This window comes from Leucopleurus acutus (assembly GCF_964270905.1).
Source record: "Leucopleurus acutus genome assembly, chromosome: 8".
In the NCBI taxonomy this organism is placed as follows: domain Eukaryota; kingdom Metazoa; phylum Chordata; class Mammalia; order Artiodactyla; family Delphinidae; genus Leucopleurus; species Leucopleurus acutus.
The window spans coordinates 67,460,270-67,476,701 of NC_139151.1; the positions used below are offsets into that span (position 1 = coordinate 67,460,270).

The 16,432-nt window shown below is 34.6% G+C and overlaps 1 protein-coding gene across 2 annotated transcripts in view; it reads right to left on the reverse strand.

Moving 5' to 3' along the window:
* BTBD10 (BTB domain containing 10) overlaps nt 1–16,432 on the reverse strand; it is a 71,866-nt gene that overhangs the window by 24,189 nt on the left and 31,245 nt on the right. The window lies entirely within an intron of this gene.

Sequence of the window (16,432 nt, forward strand, 5' to 3'; positions counted from 1 at the left end):
TACTAATATTTTGAAATGCAAGAATCAAATGTTACTTTACAATTCTGAAACCTAATTTACTTTAAAACTTGCAGGTTTTAAAAATTCTGGAACACTATGTCTTTAAAGATCACATACTCCAACTCAGTCTTCTTTTAAGGATGAGAAAGCCAAAGCCCAGAATGGTTAACTGACTTTTTAGTTAGTAATAGAGGAGGTAGTGGTAGTAGTAATAGCAGCAGCAGCAGCAGCAGCAGCAGCAGCAGCAGCAGCAGCAGCAGCAGCAGCAGCAGTGGCGGCAGAGACCACCCAGATCTCTTAAATATTACTCAAGTGTTCTTTCGATTTCCTTGATTGTCAGGGGGAAAGGGAGGGAAAGAGCACCAGCTTCTGGAACTCTGAGGTATGGGCAAAGTAACTGGTATCCCTGACAAAATAAGTCTACATGCTATTTTGATTTTGATTGAACCCTCTTCAAAAATTTTAAAAAGCATTTTTCTAAAAAGCTAACGGCACTGACTATGTAAAGTTACAGAATTTAATATTTTGAAAACATCCTACATAAATTTGCCCATGAGAACTGAATAACTGGGAATGATGATTAAAATATTCTAGTTGGCAGCATTCATTCACACAATTATTTATTAAGTTATATATGCTATGTGCACAATGCTGTGCTACCTGCCAAGAAAGAAGCAGCTCCCTCAGGGAACTTATGATTTAAGTGTAGCAGTTATATACATGGACATGCAGAAATGTAAACAATTCAAGAGCTATCCCAAATTTCAAATATAAAATGACTAAATGTATCTCAAATATATAACTAATAAATGAGTGACAGATAATAAATGCTTTAAGTTCTCACATGAAGAAGACATCACTGTAAATCACTGGTGAATCAGGCACTAACAAATAAGATTTTAATAATCAGAATACACTGCAAGTAGGAAAACTGATAGGAACAAAAATGAGAGAGCCTGACCTAAGGCAGGTGGAAATTTACCACCTTAGCAAACAAAACACATGCTTCATAGTTTAAAAATATTAAAGTGCTTTTTAGAAACAGAAGAAACAGGAATAGAAAGAACTTCATGGCTTTAGAGTAATAAAGACTTAGAATCAATTGTCCATTAAGACTTAATTGCTCAACATGTTGAATGTTACTTAACATTTTGGAACCTTCATTTCCTCATCTGTAAGCTGTAGATTCTTTTTACTTTCTAAGTTCAATATGAGGATTAAATGAAGTATAATAAGTAAGCTGACGAGCAATGTGCCTGGTACAATAGAATCACCCATTAAATGTTAGTTTATTTAGTTATAACAGGTGAAGATAATAAAGTTCAAAATCACAAGACTTGCTCAGAGTCACAAAGAATTTAGTGGATACCCTATTAACCTGTAACCTAATCCTTTCAATTCATTCCAGTACCCCCTCCACAATGTTACCCTGCTCTCCTTCACCAAAACCACACCAGTTAAAAATTTAATCTTGATGATTCAGTTTTAAATCCGATAATGTTCCAGGATCATCTCCTCTGCTGATTATTAGCTATAACACTTCATTTTGTTATTTTAGTGGTTTCTTTCATTATGAAAATCGCTGTCATCTCACTATAACAGACTAAAAAGACAAAAGGCTGACTTTGTCACTACCCGACGAGTGACTTCTATGGAAATAAAGGCAACCTACCAGCTTGTATCAGTCATTTGTCTCTCACAAACCTACAGACAGAAACAAACAAACAAAACCCTCTACTCCCACCTTCCTTCTAGTGAAAAAGATCAGAGTAGGATCACATCCTTGGAACATAATTTTTTTCTTCAAATAGAACAAATCAAAAGATCCTACTTTCAGGTTAAAAACCTTCAGAGTAGGAACAATGGAATTTCTGGCTCGTGTCCTAAAGTAGGAAAAAGAAAGGAATCCACAATAATAGAATAAGGATTATATATTGGAAAAAATAACTCCTTAAATTATTCTAGATGCTAAGTTTTAAATGTGCTAATAATAAACACATTTTCTAAATATGAATCTAATTGATAATTTAACAGACAAGGTACAAACACAACTACAACTAAGGCAAATGCAGGATAAATGTTCGGTAAGGGCCAAGCAGACTGATTAATTAAATAAGGATTTCAACTAGACATCTCTCTAGCTGAAAGATTAAATGCTGCTAAGCATTCTGCTGAAATATTGGCTTCATTTCTAAACTGTTTAGATGTTAAATCAATGCAAAAGGTGTCATAATACACTCCTGTCCTTTCTTTTCATTCTCAAATGGAATGTACTCTGAATCAGACCTTCAAAATCAGATGTCATGGAAGACTAATTATGTCCTACTCTATTTAGTTAAATAATTTTAGAGCAGGAAAGCACTCTAAGGGCAAAAATAATATGTGCAAACAAAAATGAGGGCAAGCAAGTTCACAGGGGATAACTCTGCTTCATGTTGCATCTAAGAGAGTTTGGGATACGTGAATTGAGAACAGGTAAGGAGATGAAGAATGCACCAGCCCCAACATCTTGCTTCTAGCCAAGACAGGGAAACAAGGACTGAATTTACCTTCCTGTCTGAAACAACCCAAAAACGAAATATATGAAACAATGACAAGACACAATACATTTGGAAAAGAAAGAGAGTGATCCCTGAAAGATAGAAAATAAATAAGATAAGGCCAGCAACTGCCCAAAATTACTACCTTAAGAAGAGTTTCCAGAATAAAACACAGGGAGGCAAAACCCAGGCAGAAGCTGATGGACTCTGAGTTAAGGATATGGAGCTGAGAGGCCGGGGACAATAGGTGGCTAGAGTTCTAAGGAAAGAGTACCAGAGAGGGGAGAGCAGCACAGAGAGACAAACCTCAGAGATCTGCAGAGCCTAGTACCAATCAACGTACACGTGAGGAAACTTGACGAGGCTGGGGAAACAACCGACTCAAAGAATTAGAGGAAACAGTGCCCAGGACTCATATAGAGCCAGGAATAGGGCCTGTTTCCCCCAGTCAGGATGGAAAACCTCATAAAAGGGCACTGAAGGGAGAATCTAAAGGGTCTTGGCTCTGAAATGGGAAATAATTAGACCTAAACTGAGCACTGTTCTAGTCATATCTAACAAATGTTAACAGCAACACTTGAAAGAATCAAATTGTTTCCAAGTAAGTAAACTGAATCCTAAAACAAAGCTCAAGAAAATTTATAGGAATACAAAAATATCCAGCAACCAAATAAGGTAAATTCACAATGTATGGCATCCAGTTAAAAATTACGAGGTATGCAAAGAGGGAGCAAAACATAACCCATGAGGAAAAAACTCAACTAAAACCAACCCAGAACTGACACATATCTTAGAATTAGAAATAAAGACATTAAAACAGCCATTATAACCATATTCCTCCAAAAAGTTATATACAGATATAGAATACTAAAAAGATGCAAATCAGACTTCGAGAGACAAAAATGATATCTGAGATGAAAAATATACTCAATGGAATTAATGGAAGATTACACATTACAGAAGAAAAGATTCATGAATTTGAAGACACAGCAGTAGGAAATATCCAAAATGAATATAATATTCTTTATAGAAAAATAAATTGAGCATGAGTGAGCTATGGGTCAACTTTAAGTGCCCTAATATAGGTATAAATGGAGTCCATAAAGGAAGAAAGGTGAGGAAGAGAAAAATATCTGAAGAAATGTCTTGAAATGTAATTAAAACTACAAACCCATAGGTGCAACACGCACAACAAATCCCAAACACATTTTAATAAAAAATAAAATCCCAAACCAAAATGATAACCCCTGCCAACCTACACTTGTTACATCCAGTGAAAACATCTTTCAAAAATAAAAGGGAGGGACTTCCCTGGGGGCGTAGTGGTTAAGAATCTGCCTGCCAATGCAGCAGACACAGGTTCAAGCCCTGGTCCGGGAAGATCCCACATGCCGCGAAGCAACTAAGCCCGTTCGCCACAACTACTGAGCCTGCGCTCTACAGCCCGCGAGCCACAACTACTAAAGCCCACGCACCACAACTACTGAAGCCCGCCCGCCTAGAACCCATGCTCCACAACAAGAGAAGCCACCACAATGAGAAGCCCGTGCACCGCAACGAAGAGTAGCCCCCGCTCGCCGCAACGAGAGAAAGCCTGCGCACAGCAACCAAGACCCAACGCGGCCAAAAATAAATAAATAAAATAAATTTATTAAAAGTAAATAAATAAAAGGGAAATGCATTCTCAGACACACACAAAAAAGATGAATGAATTCATCATGAGCAAACTTGCACTGTAAAAAAATTTAAAAGACACCCTTTAGGGGGAAGAAAACAGTAACACCAGTTGAAAATACAAATCTACACAAAGGAATTAAGAATACTGGAAATAGCACAAAGTTTGGAAAGAGAGAAATGGAAGTACATTATTATAAGGCTCTTATATGACACATGAAATGATTTAATATCACTTGAAGGTAAACTGTGATAAACTAAAGATGTATATTATAAGCTCTAAAGCAACCACTAAAGTACAGAAACAAAGAATTATAGTTAATAAGCCAACATAGAGGATAAAATGAAATCATAAAAAAGATACAATTAATTTAAAAGAGGGCCAAAAGAAAGGGGAAGAGGATAGGGAAACAAGAACAAATGGGACAAACAGAAAATAAATAGCAAGATGATAGACCTAACCTTAACCATATCTATAATCACATTAAATATACATGGTCTAAGGCATAAAAGGTAGAGATTATCCCACTGGATATAAAAACCAGACCCAACTATATGCTGCCTACAAGAATCAAACTTTAAATATAAAGGTACAGGGCTTCCCTGGTGGTGCAGTGGTTGAGAGTCCACCTGCCGATGCAGGGGACATGGGTTCATGCCCTGGTCCAGAAAGATCCCACATGCCGCAGATACAAACAAATATAAATACAGAACAAGCAGACAGAAAATCAGTAAAGATGAATAACATTTGAACAACACTATCAACTAGCTTAACCTAACTGACATTTATGGAACATTTCACCCAACAAAAGCAGAAAATCCATTCTTTTGGTATGCACACAGAACATTTATCAAGACAGACCATATTCTGTGCAATAAAACAAGTCTCAATACATTTAAAAGAATTCAATCATACAAAGTTTGTTCTCTGGTTATAATGAAATTAAATTAAAATTCAATAACAGAAAGATACCTGGAAAATTCCCAAATATTGGAAATTAGATAAAATCTTTTAAAATAACCCAGAAAGCAAAAAAGAAATCAGAAAGGAAAAGAGAAAATTCTGAAGTGAAACAAGTCCAGTGTATCAAAATTTGTGGAATGGCATGATATTACAGCAGTAGTTAAGAATTATAGCTTTAAATGCCTATGATAAAAAAGGTCAAAGAAAAAAATCACCTCAGTTTCTGCCTTAAGAAACTAGACAAAGAGCAAATTAAACCTAAAGAAACTATAAAAAATTAATAAAGATCAGAGTGGAAGTCAAAATAATAGAAAACAGAAAAAGAATAGGGAAAAATCAATGAAAACAAAAGCTAGTTCTTTGAAAACATCATTAAAATTGATAAAATCTCCAGGCAAACTGGGGAAAAAATTGAGGAGATACAAATTACCAATATCAGACATGAGAGTAGACCTCACTACAAAGTCTGCATGTATTAAAAGAGAGATAAAATATTATAAACAACTTTATGCAAATAAATTCATCAATTCAGAAGAACTGGACAAATTCCAAACTACCAAAGCTCACTCTAGAAGAAACAAATACAGTGAACAGCTGAATGTCTATGAAAGAATTTGAATTTATAGTTAAGAACTTACCCTCTAACTCCAGGCCAAGATGGCTTCACTGATAATTCTACCAAGAATTTAAGACAGAAATAACACCAATCCTACACAAACTCTTCTAGAAAATTGAAGAAAAGATAATATTTCCTAACATTCTATGAGGCCAGCATTACCCAGATACCAAAACCAGAGAAAGACATTACCAGAACCTACATCCCTCAGAACATAGATGCAAATATTTTAAACAAAATTTTAGTAGTTTCCATACAGCAATATATAAAAATGTCAATACACCAAGGTCTAAAGGATTTTGTACCAAAAATGCAAGACTGGTTGAATATTCCAAAATCAATACACAACACTATGAGATTAGAAATCAATTACAGGGAAAAAGAAACGTGAAAAACACAAACACATGGAGGCTGAACAGTACATTACTAAATAACCAAGAAATCACTGAAATCAAAGAGGAAATCAAAAACGACCTAGAGACAAATGACAATGAAAACACGATGACCCAAAACCTATGGGATGCAGCAAAACCAGTTCTAAGAGAGAAGTTTATAGCAATACAAGGCTACCTCAAGAAACAAGAAAAATCTAAAATAAACAATCTAACCTTACACCTAAAGGAACTAGAGAAAGAAACGAATAAAACCCAAAGATAGCAGAAGGAAAGAACTCATGAAGATCAGAGAAGAAATAAAAACAAAGAAAACAATAGCAAAGATCAATAAAATTAAAAGTTGGCTCTTTGAGAAGATAAACAAAATTGATAAACCATTAGCCAGACTCATCAAGAAAAAGAGGGAGGACTCAAATCACTAAAATTGGAAATGAAAAAGGAGAAGTTACAACAGATACCACAGAAATACAAAGCATCCTAAGAGACTACTACAAGCAACTCTATGCCAATAAAATGGACAACCTGGAAGAAATAGACAAATTCTTAGAAAGGTATAACCTTCCAAGACAAAACCAGGAAGAAACGGAAAATATGAACAGACCAATCACAAGTAATGAAACTGTGATTAAAAATCTTCCAACAAACAAAAGTCCAGGACCAGATGGCTTCACAGGTGAATTCTATCAAACATTTAGAGAAGAGCTAACACCCATCCTTCTCAAACTCTTCCAAAAATTTGCAGAGGAAGGAATACTCCCAAACTCATTCTATGAAGCCACCATCACCCTGACACCAAAACCAGACAAAGATACTACAAAAAAAGAAAATTACAGACCAGTATCACTGATGACTATAGATGCAAAAATCCTCAACAAAATACTAGCAAACAGAATCCAACAACACATTAAAAGGATCATACACCATGATCAAGTGGGATTTATCCCAGGGATGCAAGGATTCTTCAATATACGCAAATCAATCAATGTGATACACCATATTAACAAATTGAAAAATAAAAACAATATGATCATCTCAATAGATGCAGAAAAAGCTTCTGACAAAATTCAACACCCATTTATGATAAAAACTCTAGAAAGTGGGCATCGAGGGAACCTACCTCAACATAATAAAGGCCATATATGACAAACCCACAGCAAACATCATTCTAAAGGGTGAAAAACTGAAAGCATTTCCTCTAAGATCAGGAACAAGACAAGGATGACCATTCTCACCACTATTATTCAATACAGCTTTGGAAGTCCTAGCCACGGCAATCAGAGAAGAAAAAGAAATAAAAGGAATACAAATTGGAAAAGAAGAAGTAAAACTGTCACTGTTTGCAGATGACATACATAGAGAATCCTAAAGATTCCACCAGAAAACTAATGGAGCTAATCTATGAATTTGGTAAAGTTGCAGGATATAAAGTTAATGCACAGAAATCTCTTGCATTCCTATACACTAATGATGAAAAATCTGAAAGAGAATTTAAGGAAACACTCCCATTTACCACTGCAACAAAAAGAATAAAATACCTAGGAATAAACCTACCTAGGGAGACAGAAGACCTGTATGCAGAAAACTAAAAGACCCTGATGAAAAAATTAAAGATGATACCAACAGATGGAGAGATATACCATGTTCTTGCATTGGAAGAATCAATACTGTGAAAATGACTATACTACCCAAAGCAATCTACAGATTCAATGCAATCCCTATCAAATTACCAATGGCATTTTTTACAGAACTGGAACAAAAAATCTTAAAATTAGTATGGAGACACAAAAGACCCCGAATAGCCAAAGCAGTCTTTAGGGGAAAAAATGGAGCTTGAAGAATCAGGCTCCCTGACTTCAGACTATACCACAAAGCTACAGTAATCAAGACAGTATGGTACTGGCACAAAAACAAAAATACATCAGTGGAACAGTACAGAAAGCCCAGAGATAAACCCACGCACCTACGGTCAACTAATCTATGACAAAGGAGGCAAGGATACACAATGGAGAAAAGACAGTCTCTTCAATAAGTGGTGCTGGGAAAACTAGACAGCTACATGTAAAAGAATGAAATTAGAACACTCCCTAACACCATACACAAAAATAAACTCAAAATGGATTAGAGACCTAAACGTAAGACCGGACACTATAAAACTCTTAGAGGAAAACATAGGAAGAACACTCTTTGACATAAATCACAGCAAGATCTTTTTTGATCCACTTCCTACAGTAATGGAAATAAAAACAAAAATAAACAAATGGGACCTAATGAAACTTCAAAGCTTCTGCACAGCAAAGGAAACTACAAACAAGATGAAAAGACAACCCTCAGAATGGGAGAAATATTCGCAAACGAATCAACAGACAAAGGATTAATCTCCAAAATATATAAACAGCTCATGCAGCTCAATATTAAAAAAACAACCCAATCAAAAAATGGGCAGAAGACCTAAATAGACATTTCTCCAAAGAAGACATACAGATGGCCAAGAAGCACATGAAAAGCTGCTCAACATCACAATTATTAGAGAAATGCAAATCAAAACTACAATGAGGTATCACCTCACACCAGTTAGAATGGGCATCATCAGAAAATCTACAAATAACAAATGCTGGAGAGGATGTGCAGAAAAGGGAACCCTCCTGCACTGTTGGTGGGAATGTAAACTGATACAGCCACTATGGAAAACAGTATGGAGGTTCCTTAAAAAACTAAAAATAGAATTACCATATGACCCAGCAATCCCACCACTGGGCATATACCCAGACAAAACCGTAATTCAAAAAGCCACATGCACCCCAACGTTCACTGCACCACTATTTACAATAGCCAGGTCATGGAAGCAACCTAAATGCCCATCGACAGATGAGTGGATAAAGAAGATGTGGTACATATATTCAATGGAGTATTACTCAGCCATAAACAGGAATGAAATTGGGTCATTTGTAGAGACGTGGATGGATCTAGAGACTGTTATACAGAGTGAAGCAAGTCAGAAAGAGAAAAACAAATATCATATATTAACGCATATATGTGGAATCTAGAAAAATGGTACAGACAAACCAGTTTGCAGGGCAGAAATAGAGACACAGATGTAGAGAACAAACGTGCGGACACCAAGGGGGGAAAGTGGCACGGGGTGGTGGTGGTGGTGGTGGTGGTGGTGTGATGAATTGGGAGATTGGCATTGACATATATACACTAATATGTATAAAATGGATAACTAATAAGAGCCTGCTGTATAAAAAAAAATAATTCTACAAAAAGAAGAATCATGCTTTGAAGCATAAAGTATTGATAAATCAATAGGCAAAAAGTCTCTCCAAAAGTTTAAAAATCTTACTAAAATAGTGACTCTCAGAAGCAAGTATCTATTTATATCAAACTTTAGAATATTAATTCTGCATGAATTTCCACATGTGACTTTGCCACCTAATTTGTTTAAATATTCTAAATACATGAACAGCTTCCAAAAGTAGACAGGTTCCTAAGAATTAAAGAGAAATTTTAGGGTGTCTATCATTTTGTTCAGTGAAACTATGGACTCCTATGGGGGTTGAGAGTAATAAAACTAAAGTAATATATATAGAATTTTTTAAATCCAACAATTATTGCAAAGTTTATAACAAAAACCATGCCTCTCTCTGAATGGATAAACTGTTGTACATACATACAATGGAATAGTACTCAGAAATTAAATAAGAACAAACTACTGACATGTTCAACAATGCGATAGATCTCAAAGGCATTATGCTGAATGAAAAACCCAAACCCCAAAGTTTACATCCTATCTGACTTCATCTATATATCATTCTCAAAATGGCAAAATTACAGTGATGGAGAACAAATCAGGGGTTGTCAGAGGTTAGGGATGGGGAATGGGTATGACTCTAAAGGGGTAGCATGCAGGAGTTTCTCTGTGGTGATGCAAAAGTTTTATATCCTGATTGTGGTGGTAGTTACGCAAATCTATATGTGATAAACTATCACAGAATATATACCAGAAAAAGCGCGTATAAAAACTGATGTCTATAGTCACTTATAGTACTGTATCAATGTCATTTTCCTAGTTTGATACACTTATGTGAGATGTTATTATTGAGGGAAGCTGGGTGAAGAGTACCCAGGAACTCACTGTACAATTTTCTTTTAATTTCTTATAAATCAAAAACTATTTCACAATAAGTTTAATAAACGTAACAAAAAAGGCAATAAACAATGTAGAGACAGGAAGAAAAAGCAAAACTGTAATCAATAAACTCAGTGCTATTTAAAAATGTATCCATAAAACAAGGACGGGAATTTTTTTTTTTTAATTAGAGAATGAAAAAGAATTCTTAGAAATTCAAACACAAGAGCAGAAATTTTAAAAGGTTACCAGAAGGGTTGAAAGAAAAAACTGGGAATAAAAGAAAAAGAAATGAAAAATGAGACTGAAAGGACGAGAAAATTAGAGGAAGGAGGTCACCATTCAAATGTATACTGGTATGTTCCAGAGAGAACAGAGAAAACAGAGGGGAGTAAGTTATCAAAGAAATAATACGTGAAAAATTTCCAGAAATAAATGATACTTACAAGCACTGCTGCTAACAGAAAATTGTTGTAACAAATACATAAAACTAAAATATCTACAAAGTGAGTAGTACTCACTTATATATGGCACCCTTGTGTAGTATACACAGGGTACAACCTTATATTACTTTCCTGCTTTAAGGATTTATCTTTAAACACTTCCAGCAACTAACATCATAACCTGGTACGTCTTATTAATGTTTGTTGAATTTAGCTTAAGTTTTAGGATATACATAACATCTAAGCATTTCCTGTGACAATTGTTTATTCCTTGTCAAATACTTCCGTGTGTGTCTTTGTGGCTACAGAGATATAGATATGAAGCATTACAGTTTACAAGGTGTTTTAAACACTTAATCAAGCTTTTAAAAACACATTTTTTCTTTTTTAAGGCTAGCGGCCTGGTGATGGGGGCTATTTAGTGTGTTTTTTTTCTTTTCTTTTTTTAAAATTATTTATTTATTTTGTCTGCGCCAGGTCTTAGTTGTGACACATAGGCTTCTTAGTTGCTGCATGCATGCGGGATCTAGTTCCTGGACCAGGGATCGAACCCAGGCCCCCTGCCTTGCAAGCTCGGAGTCTTACCCACCAGACCACCAGGGAAGTCCCCCAAATGCATCTTTCCTTAAGGACAAGGTAAGCATCTTTGTAAATTTCAGATTAGATGCATCCATTTTTTAAATTAGTCTGTCCTTATTAAAGAAGCAATATTACTTTGGGGAAAAATAAGCCATTTCTATTACTATAGTCTATATTATGTTTTAGATTTTTTAACTAAATCTTTTAAATGATTTTATATTAATATATTTTAAGCAATTAATTTACATTAATTGGGATTTTTACAATTTTTTTTTTTTTTTTTTTTTTTTGCGGTACGGCGGGCCTCTCACTGTTGCAGCCTCTAGCGTTGCGCAGCACAAGCTCCGGACGCACAGGCTCAGCGGCCACGGCTCACAGGCCCAGCCGCTCTACGGCATGTGGGATCTTCCCGGACAGGGGCACGAACCCATGTCCCCTGCATCGGCAGGCGGACTCTCAACCACTGCGCCACCAGGGAAGCCCTACAAGTATTTTTAATGTGTTAGGTCAAGAGTTGGCAAACAAAGCCAAATTCAACCCATTGCCTCATTTTGTAAATAAAGTTTTATTAGAACACCACACCCATTCATTTACATATTGCTTATGGCTGCTTTCACTCCATAAGGGCAAAACTGAGGAGTTGTGACAGACTATGTAGTCCATACGGCCAAAAATATTTACTATCCAGCCTTTTATAGAAAACGTTTGCTGATCCTCATGTTAAGTGTCAGTAACTGTGATGATATAAGAAATGCAATTAAACTTTTAAATCTATTTTCAACATATTTAATGCAAATTTCTCTCCCTTCTTTCCCCTTTTTTGTCAATTTGCCTTTTCTATAAGCTTTTGTTCTTAATTTATGATCAGTTTCCCAAGAAACAAAGGCTAATCACTGAAAGGGCAGTTCTCAACTGAGGAATGGGCTACTCAAAGGTCATCTTTAAGTATGTTGATGCATATTTTCCATAGAAATAGTTTAAATGATACTTAAGTCCCAGATTTCCCCACAAAAAGACAAGAAATATAGCTCAAGAATAGTTTTAATATTAGTCTTCCTCTTCTTCCTAAAACCCCATTGTCAGATATATCAGCAACTCTAGTAAGGCAGAAGCAGTAGCAACAGCAAGGGAGTTTGATATACTGTTGTATGACTACTTAGAGCATCTTTTCTTTGAAGTCAAATGAAGACCTAGATACTAAAAATTCTGACAGAAAAGGAACCCTTAATGGCCAAACTTTTAACATTTTACTATCAAGGTAAAGGTTTTCCTAACTGACAATAATTACTTTCATGCAGACAGCAAAGGAGCTGGAGGTTTCTTCTGCGTTTTTTAAATGTCCATTACCTTGTTTCTCAATTTTGAACTTTAATAAAGGAAGATGTTGCTAGGAAAGAACCTCTCCAAACTGAGGAGTCTCTGAATAGGAGTTATAATATCTAAATGTTATATTGCTAACTTTTTTACTTCTAAAAACTACTGTGGTTTTAATTCATCAATAAGTATTAGGTGCTTGCAACACACAATGACAACTATACCCTATAATAACTAAAAGTATTCTTATCCTCTTCTCTAGCAATGTTTTTAGCTTTATCATGCAGTCACTCTACCAAATAGTCACTGAACACCTATTATATGCTACTTATTATTCTAGCCCTGGTGGATATAACCGAGAAAGCCTCTGCCCTTAAAATTAATACATCCTAGTGTAGAAAAACATAGAACATATATAAATAAATATATTAAATATCATATGCTGATAAGTGCTATGCAGAAAAATAAAACAAGGTAAAGAGGACAGAGTCATCATTTTGACATTCCTGGCCCCCACCCAGTAGCCTCCACCCACTAGATGCTATTAGTATTCCTTCTAGTTGTAACAGCCAAAAATGTCCTCAGCCATTGCTAAATGCTCAATGAGGGGTAAAATCACCTCTCTGGTTGAGAACCACTGTCTTAATTCTATCTGCTACAACAACAATAACAATGCTAACATTTCAGCATTTAGTATATGCCAGGCACAATACTGAACACTTTACACATATTTTCATTAAATACTCAAAACCATACCCATTTTACAGTTGAGAAAATGAAAGCTTAGAGGCTAAAAACCTGCCTAAAATCATGTAGCTAAGAAAGTGGCAGGTCTGAGATGTGACCAAAGGAATACAATTTTGCAGCTCATGCTTTTAACCTTAAACAAGTCTGACTCAAACTTCAGTCGTTTCTTATCCAAATGATAATTCTTCACATATTTGAAGACAGCTCTTATTGTGAGATTCCTTAACATCTACCAGAGATGTCCTCAAGACCTCTAAATTTTTAGTTACCTAAGCTGACAAGACTTCCAATTTCTTCACATCCTTCCTTCTGAATATACAAAGAAGTAAAGACAACACTTTGGAGTACTGAAGTGGCTCTAACCTTCCTTTCCATTCGTTAAGATGGTTTCTAAGGCGGTGGGGGGGGGGGCGGCTGGTAGGGGAGAAGATGGGATGATGGCAGCCATACTGTACTTTTGTTTCATATCAAGTTTACTGCCAAGAACTACCCTCAAGTCTTTTCCAAATGTGATGCTATATATAAGGCCATGCTAACTTAGTGTATATTAGTGTTTTTCAGGCCTTATGTATATGCCTCAAAAGTTCATTTAAATTTAGTCCAACAATCCAGACTTGGAGATCACTATGGATCATTTAGTGCTTTATTTACGATCTTTCTTTCTTCACTGTCACCTATAAATTTGATAATTTGCCTTCTTCATTTGAGCAATAAGACAAAAGCAAAGAACAAAGCCACCTTCCAAGATCAAAAACCTTTGGAGAGGATCCTTCAAAATGAAAACTGTGTTGATTAATTAAAACAATCAACTAGTGGCTAACTCATTTTTCCTTCACCCAAGGATATAAAAAATTTTTTTTACCAAAACCTAAGTTTAAGTCCAAATACCTATTGCTACTAGGCTACCAACTGCATCAGAGAAAAATCAAAGTTGTTCTGACAATCTATTTTTAGCAAACCCATTCTGGATCATCTTTAACCTGTTTTTTTCCTTCAAGTCAGTCATAAACTATCCTTCATTTTTTGCTCTAAAATCTTCTTTTTCAAAACCAGGCCTAGAACCCCTCATCTTTTAGTACTTCTTGTATTCTCCTAAAACCTTTAAAGACTACAAATAATATAAATAATTTTAAGATTTTACAGTCAGTTTCTTAATTGTAAGATGTTCCAGAAGACAATTCATTTAGCTAGAGGCATTACTTATCTCTATATTCATGTTGGTTTTCTGTCCTTACTAGAAATGTTTGCTTTGCTATTATTATTGATGGTGGTGGTGGTTTGCTTTTCCTCTCTGACAAAGAAGCTCCTAAATAAGACTTGAGGAATTTTTTTCTTACCTCATTGCCATATATTATTATTACACTTTCACTGATTTCCTTCTCAAAATGTAATATAAGAAACCCTTTTGGTTGGCCTTTGCATTTCTTAAAAGTCTCAGCTTGTCTGAGTTCTGTTTCCCTGATTTTTAAGAAGGTTTTCTATACTTTGTTATGGCAATCTTATCTCCTTTGTTTTAAAAGTAGTGTGCATATCTTTAAAGAATTCATTGTATAATCACACTGAGAATCTTTTTCCTTCTGAAAAGTATCAAAATTGTATTTTTTACTTAACTCCTTAAGACATTCTTCCTTTTTAGAGAAATCTATGCTGTGGAATCAAGCTGATCTTTTCTCTGATCACGAATCAGAAAAACTCAGATTGGTGAAATAAATTACAAAATAGATATACATAAAACACTATGCAGTTCTCAAGAATTATGCTATAGAAGACTTTCATGACAAAGGGAACGTTCATGATTAAGTTTGCTTTTTATTAAAAAAGAAAAAGAAAACAACAAGAGATGGGTTATATAACAGTGTATACAGTAATACCCCAAAATCATTTTTAAGTGTTTATGTGTGAATTTACATTTTTATATATACACAGGGAAAAAAGGTTATACGTGAAAATATTTAAAGTTTTTCTTTTGATGGTAGAACATTTTAATTTTATTCTATGTGCTCTTCTGTATCTATCAAATTTATGTAATGAATATGTATTACTCTTATAATAACACAGGCATTATTTTTTTTAAAATAAGCCGAACCAGAGAAAATAATATTCTATAAAGTATAAGTCTAGCATGAGATTTCTGCTTTTATAACTCTATTACTAAAGCAAGCTTAGAAAAACATTTCTGGACACAAAACCAGGGGGAAAAAAAAAAGCCAAAATAAGATACCACCAGTTAGCCTATCTATACAAATAAGTTATGATAACCATCAAGATGAACATTCAAACTTTTAGAAATAAAATGGGGGAAATCACAAGAACTTCCTGACATTTCAAGGAAAAGAATGTTATAAACTACTTAATAACATTTAAAATAATTTTAAAATGTTGTATATCCTCCCAAATCCCTACCAAATGAAGGCTCAGTAGGATAGGGATAATGAAGACAAAAGAAAAAAGCCATTAGTCAAATTATTTAAAATTGTGCCAAAATTTCCTAATAAAGTAAGCACTGTTACCAGTCAAGACTTAAAATCTCATAGCAAGAACAATTATCTTCATTTAGAAACATTTTCTGGTTGAAAATCAAGTTGCAGCAATCCAAAAACTTATCTGATTTACTCTCTATTTCAGTGGCAGTATCTAGATCATCTATTCAGAGCCTGTGTTCCAAAAAACTAGGAAAAAAGTCATCTTAACCAGTTAAAACTTTATCATTCAAATACATTCAGTTCTGTAAAATATATATAAAGTGATTCAACTAATCCTTAATTCATCCAAAAGTAAAAATACATTCACCTTCTTCTTTAGGAAATTATTTCATTTCTCTATCTTGAATTTTATTTTCAAATATATCAAAAATATTTCAAAATTAGTTTTTCCTTAAATAAATTTTATGATATTCATAAGAAACAATATCAAACATAATGCATTCTCAATTACATAAAGATTCTACTAAGACTTTAAATGAAATAAAAAACAAAGCCTCAAACCCATAGAAACAATAAAAACACATTTATTTTAAATAACTTGCCATTAA